Source organism: Agrilus planipennis, unplaced genomic scaffold (genome assembly GCF_000699045.2).
Source record: "Agrilus planipennis isolate EAB-ADULT unplaced genomic scaffold, Apla_2.0 scaffold142, whole genome shotgun sequence".
Classification (NCBI taxonomy): domain Eukaryota; kingdom Metazoa; phylum Arthropoda; class Insecta; order Coleoptera; family Buprestidae; genus Agrilus; species Agrilus planipennis.
In genome coordinates, this window is record NW_020440123.1 from 227,744 (window position 1) to 237,118 (window position 9,375).

The 9,375-nt window shown below is 34.8% G+C and overlaps 1 protein-coding gene across 2 annotated transcripts in view; it reads right to left on the reverse strand.

Moving 5' to 3' along the window:
* LOC108736810 (protein phosphatase 1 regulatory subunit 3C-B) overlaps nucleotides 1-8,346 on the reverse strand; it is a 30,433-nt gene extending 22,087 nt beyond the window's left edge. For both annotated transcript variants that reach the window (XM_018469393.2, XM_018469392.2), the window contains exon 1: nucleotides 7,846-8,346. The gene's annotated coding sequence lies outside the window, so the exon portion shown is untranslated. The remainder of the gene's footprint in view (nucleotides 1-7,845) is intronic.
* Nucleotides 8,347-9,375: the final 1,029 nt, after the last annotated feature.

Genomic DNA, 9,375 nt, shown 5'->3' on the forward strand with positions numbered 1-9,375 from the left:
TAAAGCAGAGGATAGCGCAGGGTCGTGTCGCCTTTAATAAAAAGAAGTCACTTCTATGCTCGCGAACGGTTAATTTAGAAATTCGAAAAAGGTTGTTAAAGGTGTATGTTTGGAGCACGGCGTTGTACGGGTGTGAAACATGGACAGTGGGAGCGGCGGAAAAGAAAAGGTTAAAAGCGTTCGAAATGTGGTGTTATAGGCGGATGATGACGATATCGGGGGTAGAAAAAGTTAGAAATGAAGAGGTATTGGAAAGAATAGGAGAACAGTGGACTCTATGGAAGTCAATAAAAAATAGGCGATATAGGTTGGTAGGACACCTTCTCAGGCATGAAGGTCTAGTCAGAGACATATTAGAGACAGAAACAGGAGTTAGGAGGGTAGAGGTAGACCTAGATTAGATTACTCTTCGCAAATAGTTAAGGATGTGGGTTGTTCTAGTTTTAGGGAAATGCGAAGTTTAGCTCAGGATAGGAAAGAGTGGTGGTACGTGTCCAACCAGTCTTGATCTATTTAATTGTATTAGACTTGACTAATTATTGTGGATCTCTTTAAGGCTAACCTCATGTTTGACATCCAAAAACTTTTTCTGTAAAAGTCAAAAACTTCCCCTAAAACCAACTTCATTCAAAATTTAACGATAAAAACCTATATCCTAATATACAAAGTATTTTACATTGCAATATGCCCTGTGTACGCATTTGTTTGAGTATTCAGATAACTATAAATTACTTTATATTCCCTAACCATATTATTTTATATCCAGTAATACCTCAAATTACTACAATATAAACATAAAGCATGATCATTAAGGACTAGTGTTTATTTAATTTACGCTGGTGACACAGCAAACACTAACGGTGACAATGTTTATTTCTGCATCTATAGTTTGCAGAAAGCTCAATCTAATTACTTATCAGTTAGCATCTTTAATTTATTATTATAGCACAATTCAGTAATAACAATAATAATGCACTTGGAACATTATTTAGAATCTAATTAGACAGTGGAAATAGTAAATAAAAATCACAATAACAAACACGATGTTTTTCCAACAAGGATCAACAATAGTAGGCAGTTAGGTAGGTACCTATACATATAGATTTAAGCAAATAATAATCTATAATCTCTATTTCGGTATATTATTATGTCGATAACCCGATAAATTAGTATTATTTTAAGTTTCATAAATATTTAACACACGAAGTATCATAAACTGTGTCACTGAAACACGCTAAGGGGGATTATTTTGTTCATGTGACTTAACTTTTAAGGCAAGCGCACACTGGAACACACTGAACGTAGTGGATGGACGAAGAGCAGTGCGTTTGTTTGTTGTGAACGTAAACTGATTGGTAAAACGTTTAAGGACAAAAAGTTGTTATTGATGATGCTCATTAGGTAGCTGTTTCGTGCTACAATTAAAGGACTCGTGAAAAATCAGTGGATTTCGTGTTCGATAGGCCGTGTCAGATGCAGTACTGTTCAGTCATGCTTTTGTGTCACAAGTCCTATAGGATAATGTGATCAAAGAAACTGAACTACGTACTCTGCCTTCGGTATTTGCGTAGCAATATGTACCTGACCTCATTAACGATGCGAGAGGAGTATTGATTAGTCAGAAACTTAGACCTTTTTGGTGAATTTTGCTGACTTACAACAGGACGATTGAAAACTTCCTATTTACTTTTGGATGTTTCAGAAGTTAGTACAGTATAAAGATTCTATACTATAGATTCATTCCTTTGATCTCCCTAAAATAATGACAATTTTTCTGGTCATAATAAATTAGCTTAATGTACGCTTCAATAACTTTTTCAGACATAAAATGTATTTGTAGTGTGATTACTATGTCACTCTATAGTCTATACAAGCCAGCCCTGTTTAGTGAGAAACTCGTAGGTGAAGTGACGAAGCGGCAGGAGAGTGATGTATGGGCGTCGCTATGAAGATAATTTTTATACTAAATAGCTATTAGGACTAATCGAACCGAAATTATGAAATTAACACTCTTTTGTACCTCTGTTATCAGCTTCCTGTTTGTGACTACAGCAGCTTTTGAGTGCGTTTAAACTTCAATGCTCGGAAGCGAAGCGACATTCCTTGGATGCGTTTCGGTTCGTGCCTTTCATCATCAGTATGTGTTGTCGCACTTGCATTTACAATAAATATAGGAACTTTTCAGCTGCTCTCCTAACCGAGCGGCATGGCCTAGAGGTCTAGACCATTGCTTAGCATTCGGCAGGACGCCGGTTCGATTCCGGGTCCGTCTGCCTTGGTCCAAGTTTTCTCTGTAGTTTCCTTGAATCACTTAGGCGAATTCTGGGGCAGTAATGTTCCACAGATAATCTTTCATTCACTCCTATCTTCATTTCGTCCGGCTCATCTTTCTCACTCGAACCACCGCCCACCCATTCCCACGATTCCTGAAGAGGGCCTTCCGCCCTACCTTCCGGCGTAGTCCGGAGGGACTACCCGCCCAGCAGTATTAGTGGCTGGTGGGAATGAAACACCCAAAAGTTTTTTTAGCTGCACTCCAGTGTGCTCCTAGCGTTAGGCAACTGTTCATGCTTCTTTTGTAACTCGCCTACGACTCGTCCTAATAACACCGACATTTTTTGCACAAAGCAATAGAATGCAACTGCCAAAACATGTACATTTATGACAAAATATCAAATGTTGTATTTCTATGTTACTTAATGCATATTGTATTACTTGTACTTATTGCATTATCTATTTATTATATAATTAAAAGTATTGCTTACGTTGAGGAGAATTGAATTATTAGCGAAACTGTTGAGCAAAATTGCAGCATCACAGAAACCATTTTCTTTACAGGAATCGAAACGATGAAACCAAACCAGTTCAGCTAGTCTCAAATTCATTGAATATTTATTACATTTACCGCGTACCTATCTATGTGCGTATTAAGAGAAGAAACGTCCTTCTCAAGTCGCTGCGAAATAGACTTCAATATCTAATACTATTTGTGTATGTACGCAAGTCTACCTGCTTGTTCGCCAGATTAAATTACAAACTGTTATTATACGTATGCAGGTCTTAATTACGATGTAAATCGCAGAACTGTTGAATATCTTTACAGTTTTAGTTATTACTTTAATTAAAAGACAAATTTGCAAAAGTTACGCATTTACAAACTAAATTATAACTGATTTAGAAAATTTAAATTCTTTTATTTTTATTCCATATGGATTGATAGATGCATACATATTTATGCTACGGGTTTAGGATTAGGGACCAAGCTTGATTTCAAAAAAATTTTTTTAGTAATTCTAATTTTGGCTAGTTTTTAAGTTTTTATCGATACATTAGGTTTTATCCACTTTGCTTGCGTTATCCTAAATACGTATCAATAATCACCGATGCCACATAAAACTAATTTCTCTATCCCTCGGGAACAGTACATTTTTTCTGGATAAAAGGTACCCTATGTCCTTTTCTGTAGCCCTCACAATGTGTGTACAAAATTTGATGATGATCGGTTAAGTATCTAAGGCGTGGAATAGTAACAATGGTAACAGGGAAACAAACAAACGCTTTCCTAGCTTAACCCGGGTTAAAAAAAAATAGGGAGGTTTGTATAACTAATTGTCAAATTAGATTCCCAAGCAATTTCGTACCAGAAATAATAAAAATAATATTAATGTGATTTTATGGACAAACCAAAGGAGCACTACGCAATTGAAACTCTGAAATTGTGGCGTAACGCTAACACAGTAAAGAATATTAAGAATTTGGACAGTAAGTTATCAAAACTATTAGTTCCCATCGGCATCATAATGATCATCATAAGGTCGTCAGTCCTACGACTGGTTGGACACGTACCTCCACTCTTTCCTATCCTGAGCTAAACTTCGCATTTCTCTAAAACTAGAACAACCCATATCCTTAACTATCTGCGAACAGTAATCTAATCCAGGTCTACCTGTACCCCTCCTAACTCCTGTTTCTGCCTCTAATATGTCCTCTGACTAAACCTTCATGTTTGCGAAGGTGTTCTACCAACCTATCTCGCCTAATTCTTATTGACTTCCATAGAGTCGTCCCCTATTCTCCTACTCTTTCTAATACCTCTTCATTTCTAACCTTCTCTATCTACGGTACCCTCATTATTCGTCTGTACCACATTTCGAACGCTTCTAACTTTTTCTTTTCCGCCGCACCCACTGTCCATGTTTCGCACCCATACAGCGCCGTACTCCAAACATACACCTTTAACAACCTTTTTCGAATTTCTAAATTAACCATTCACGAGCATAGAAGTGAATTCTTTTTATTGAAGGCGACACGACCCTGCGCTATCCTCTACTTTATATCCTTACTACTCGTTCCGTCCTGACTTCCAAGATATCTGAAACTGGCCACGTCTTCTAATCTTTCTCATCAGCACGCCAAATATATTGTCTATATGAAAATGACCACGCGTTGCCACTGTAAATTGTTATTCCAATTGCCAGCATTGCCCGTAACATGAATACAAAATTTAACTACCTCGATCCATTTAACTATGTTGCCAAAAATCTGCTGTTATAGCTTAATGTCTACGTAGATATCTATTTCCCTCGAAGGAAATCTAGTATAAATAATTAACTTGTGACCAGAATAAATTGAAAATAACTTGGCATCAGTCGGTATTTCAATGGCACGTGAACTGAAAATGTGCCAAAAATACAATGCAACATAAAACAAAAAATACTTCTGCAGTTGAAGTTACACAATACGCGGCACAGCACAAAAAGCGATATGTACTGTAATTTATTACAGAATTGAAGAATAATTGCACAAATATGTGTAATTAACCGTTATCGAATAGTTAGGGGAATCATTCAAAAGATTACATCTGAATGTAATTGCCTATTACGTGTACTCCACAAAGTTTTGCCTAATTCGTGAAATAATCCATGGATTCCATGCACTTATTAAGCAAACTCGTGTCTTAATGCATGTAGTAGGTAGTAACATATGCAATAAGTAACCGTGCAAATTAAAGATTATGTTTATTGTACAATAATTATTGACATCTGTTTGTTCTGCGGCATGATGCATATATACTATAAAAGATAATATTTAAGTTTTTTCTGTGAAGCTATATACTGTAAAAATGGATAATGATAAGTATTTAGTAGACAGAAAAGGACAAAAGCCAAATTCAAAATTGGTATAAACCACGGTCGCACGGTTAGAAAAAAAAATCAACGTTTGAACACTTTTTCATAAACGCTCGGTAGGTTTTGGCGAAGCTTGCGAAAGAGATAAAAATGACATAACCACGACAACACTACTCATTAAATACTTAAGATCGCAAAATTCTGATAGGAAGACACCACGAACGAAGTGAGTTTTCATGGTCATATCCTTAATTTTGTTTATAGGAATGTAGACCTTAAAGTAACCTCTTTCATGGAAAACTTTGCGAAGAAATTATTAATGTAACTGCATGTGTATTGCATGAAATTGCTAAAAAAACCAGCAAGCCTGAATTCCTTGAATTAGGTTAAATTTTGCCAAGTACACATAGTAGGCAATTACAAATTAATATTGATATGTTTCGGCGTACTTCTCGCTGTAGCCTCACGTGCCTAATAAGGAAAATTTCTGGATCGTTGTAAAGCGTCTTGACGCCGAAAGGGCCGCACTCGCGGAAAAGCAAAAAGTTTAAAGTGGTGTTAGTGGAAAAGCGTTGACTAATGAGTATGGGAATGGCTTGGCGACGATTTCAGACATAAACTGCTATATCTTGCTGTAATCTTGCTGTGTATTTTTGCCAATCCTAATTAGTGAAACATTACTGTACTACATGGAGTAATCTTAATTTTTATGGTAAAGCAAAAATTACAATTTTCGATTGTAAATGACTGAATTTGCCGAGAAACAGCAGAATTTATTAGGTAACTTGTAATAATCTCAATTTAGACATGCTTTTTTAAAAATTTTTGAAAAATACCTAGTAATTTCTGCTGGGATTTTATTTTTACAAATTCGAGTCCAAATTGTAATTTTTATTATTTTCGCTTACGAAGCAACGGGCTAGTGGGATACATTGTAAATATCCCTTTAATATTTAGGTAAATTTTCCTTTTTCAAATGTCAAATTCTTTATATTCAAGAAAGTACTTAGTCCACAATGGGATTTATTAAGGAGATAGACTTATTGTTAATGTTGTTGTCCTGATTGTTTGTTTTTATAGTAGAATTTCAAACAACCACCCACAGTCCACAGAGCCCAAGAATCGGATCCAGTTAATCTCCGTAATTTTGTGTATCAGCTTTATACATATGTACTTATATCAATCTCTGTATGAAACAATGACATTTTTTCGTTATTTGATAATGCAACTCGAGTTAACTATTTTACAATAAGTTACTGTAAGTGCAGAAGAAAGTTATTATTATAACAATTTTCAGTCTAATCAAAAGTCCCATTCAACTTTCTTATCATAGCAATAAATTCTTATTATACACGCATGTACGTACGTATGTAACATCTCATGCATGTCCAGCACATGAACATAATAATGCAACACAATGCTGTACAGCATGTTAACATGAAAATTATTTCTATTATATACCTATTTATTTATAGTATTGATAAGATAAAAAAATAAAGAGAGAGTAAATAAATAGCTGTAGGTATATTATATTATGTAGTACTTATTTGTATTATAATGATGACTGTATCATATGATTAGCAAAATTGTGTAAGAAGTTATTTTTCATAATTGTTATCCTTGTAAATAAAAAAAAAAAAACAATCGCACCAAAAAATTTAGTACACTAAATTATCTTTAAATGCAATGTTTTAAAAGAGAAGAACACTTTATACACTTATTTCACATTTTTTCACTTGTTTTTCCGCGCACGCTTGATCATAAAATAAAAAAGGTGACCTAAGATATTTCAATTAAATAGTACTAGAATCCTAAGTAGAAATGTGTTTAACTTGTTAACTACTATGCTAGGTACAGCATTTTTTGTTTAAAATATCTTTAATTTTTTCCTTGTAATTATTGGAGAATGAAATTTATTTTTTTAATAAGACAATTTTACAAAACTAAGAGCAAACAATTGCACGATTATTGTAAGTACCTTTAATGGAACTCTTGCAACTTAAACTTCTACAATGACTCGAAATCATTCCTAACTGGAATACTTACATATTTTTATGTTCCCTACTTACTATGCTAGGGATCGGCATTTTTTATTTAAGATTATACACATCTTTACTTTCTTCCTTTTAATTATTAGAGAATGAAATTTATTTTTTTAATAAGAAAATTTTACAAACCCGAGACCAAACACTTGCATGATTATTGTAAGTTTTTTTAGTAACTGAAACTTGTGCAATACCTCGAAATCATTCCTAACTCAAATACCCAAGTATTTTATGGTCTCTTGATACACCGGCATACGTATTATTTTACTTTTATCACAAACTCTAACCCGAATTTCTCTACTTCTGTAAGTCGATATTTGAATGAGGAATTTACATAATTAAGTTTTTAATTGAAATTTCTGTTGATTACTGATTAACCACCAAAAACTACAAGGACATACTTATGTGCATGAACTGATGGCTGATAAAATAAGATTTACTTATATTATGCCTTAAATTTAAATGATATACTGATTAATAATTTCAGTTACTCAATTATTACCATGGCGATGTAAAAGGGTGTAAAATGCATAGAAATAATGTCTCCGAAATGAAAATTTATGAGGTTCAAATTAGGAAAGTTTAGAGATTTTAATTATATTATTAAGCACAAAATAATTAGTAATTTCTAACGATAATAAAAAAATATCTCCTTATAGGAATCAACTTACCTTTTATTTTGAGACGTCTTGATGTTGTTAATATGATGAAACTGAATGATGAATTAACTTTCACACAAAATAAATATATTAAAATTATTTGAAATCAATCACACCGAACCAAGCAAACAGTAGATAATATTAAACTGGGCAGTCATCATCATCGCCCGCTCTTCAATTGCCCGGACGTATCGTCGTCAGCGGCCTGCGATATTCACACATAATTTTCCCGGCGAAGAGATTGGGAAAATCAAGCGAAAGCCGTCCAAACGCGTCTGCCTCTGTTTTTATGCCAGAGCTAAGCTCTCATGGAACGGCGCGTCCTGCCTGCTATATGTAATAATATTTTCACTTAGTTACAGCGTGCTGTCCTGATGTTATTTAGGCGCATAGCGTAGCGTGTCATGCCATTCGTTCGTAACTTGGTCGCGAGAAGAAATCAACTAGGCTCTGCTGCTCGCTACACCAAGTAGAAATTCTCGTCAGAGCCGTCCCACTACTCGCCACGGAAAATGAACTACGACCTAAGAACGTGGCGTGCCGATGCCAGAGAGACAGGGGCGGATTGGACGATGCTTCAGTGTACCGCGTGATCTACATTAAGTCGTGATACACTTGACGAAAAACTTTACAGGATTACATATTAATTTTCACTGTATGTAATATTTACGATACCAGATACGATAAAAATAAATTCACGTGCTTATGCAATTATTTTACGTGGAAACAAACAAGAACGTAGCTGCGACTGGGCCAGGATAGGACAAAGCCCTTCGATTAAAAGTTCAGGTCCATGTACAACTCACCGTAAATATTTACGTAAACTTAGATCTGCAAGCTTTCATTTTCACATAACCTAAAATCTTATTTATTGCAGAACTATTAGGCGTTTTTAATTAGTGATTTTCGGATAACCAAGTATCCAGTAAAACCACTCGGTTAATGGTTTATGTTTTAATTCTGGCGGGCTTTCCATTAAATACCACCCTCTCCAATCCACATTAAGAAGTACAATTGAAAAAGTCATTTAAATACCAAACCAATGAAATTTTAATTCCTGGTTGACGAACTTTCAACCAGAGGGTTGAGTTGCATTTGTTGAAATTAGCCTTTAATGTTCATAAACATTAAAAGTCTGCAAGGTGACAAAATCCAGCATTTATGTTTTCGTTAATCAAAACGACAGAAATTGTAACAGTTCGGCTATAAATACTACTATAATCTTGCTCATCAGAAAAAATAAACATAAGCACTATGTCGAAATAGCAAATAATTTAGTATCATCATCATAAGTTCTTCAGTCCTAAGATTGGATGGACACGCACCTCCACTATTTCCTATCCTGAGCTTATCTTTGCACTTCCCTGAAATTAAAACAACCTACATCCTTAACTAATCTAGGTCTACCTCTACCCCATCTAACTCCTGTTTCTGCCTCTAATATGTCTCTGACTACACCTTCATGCCTGAGAAGGTGTCCTACCAACCTATCTCGCCTATTTTTTATTGACTTCCATAGAGTCCTCTGTTCTCCTATTCTTT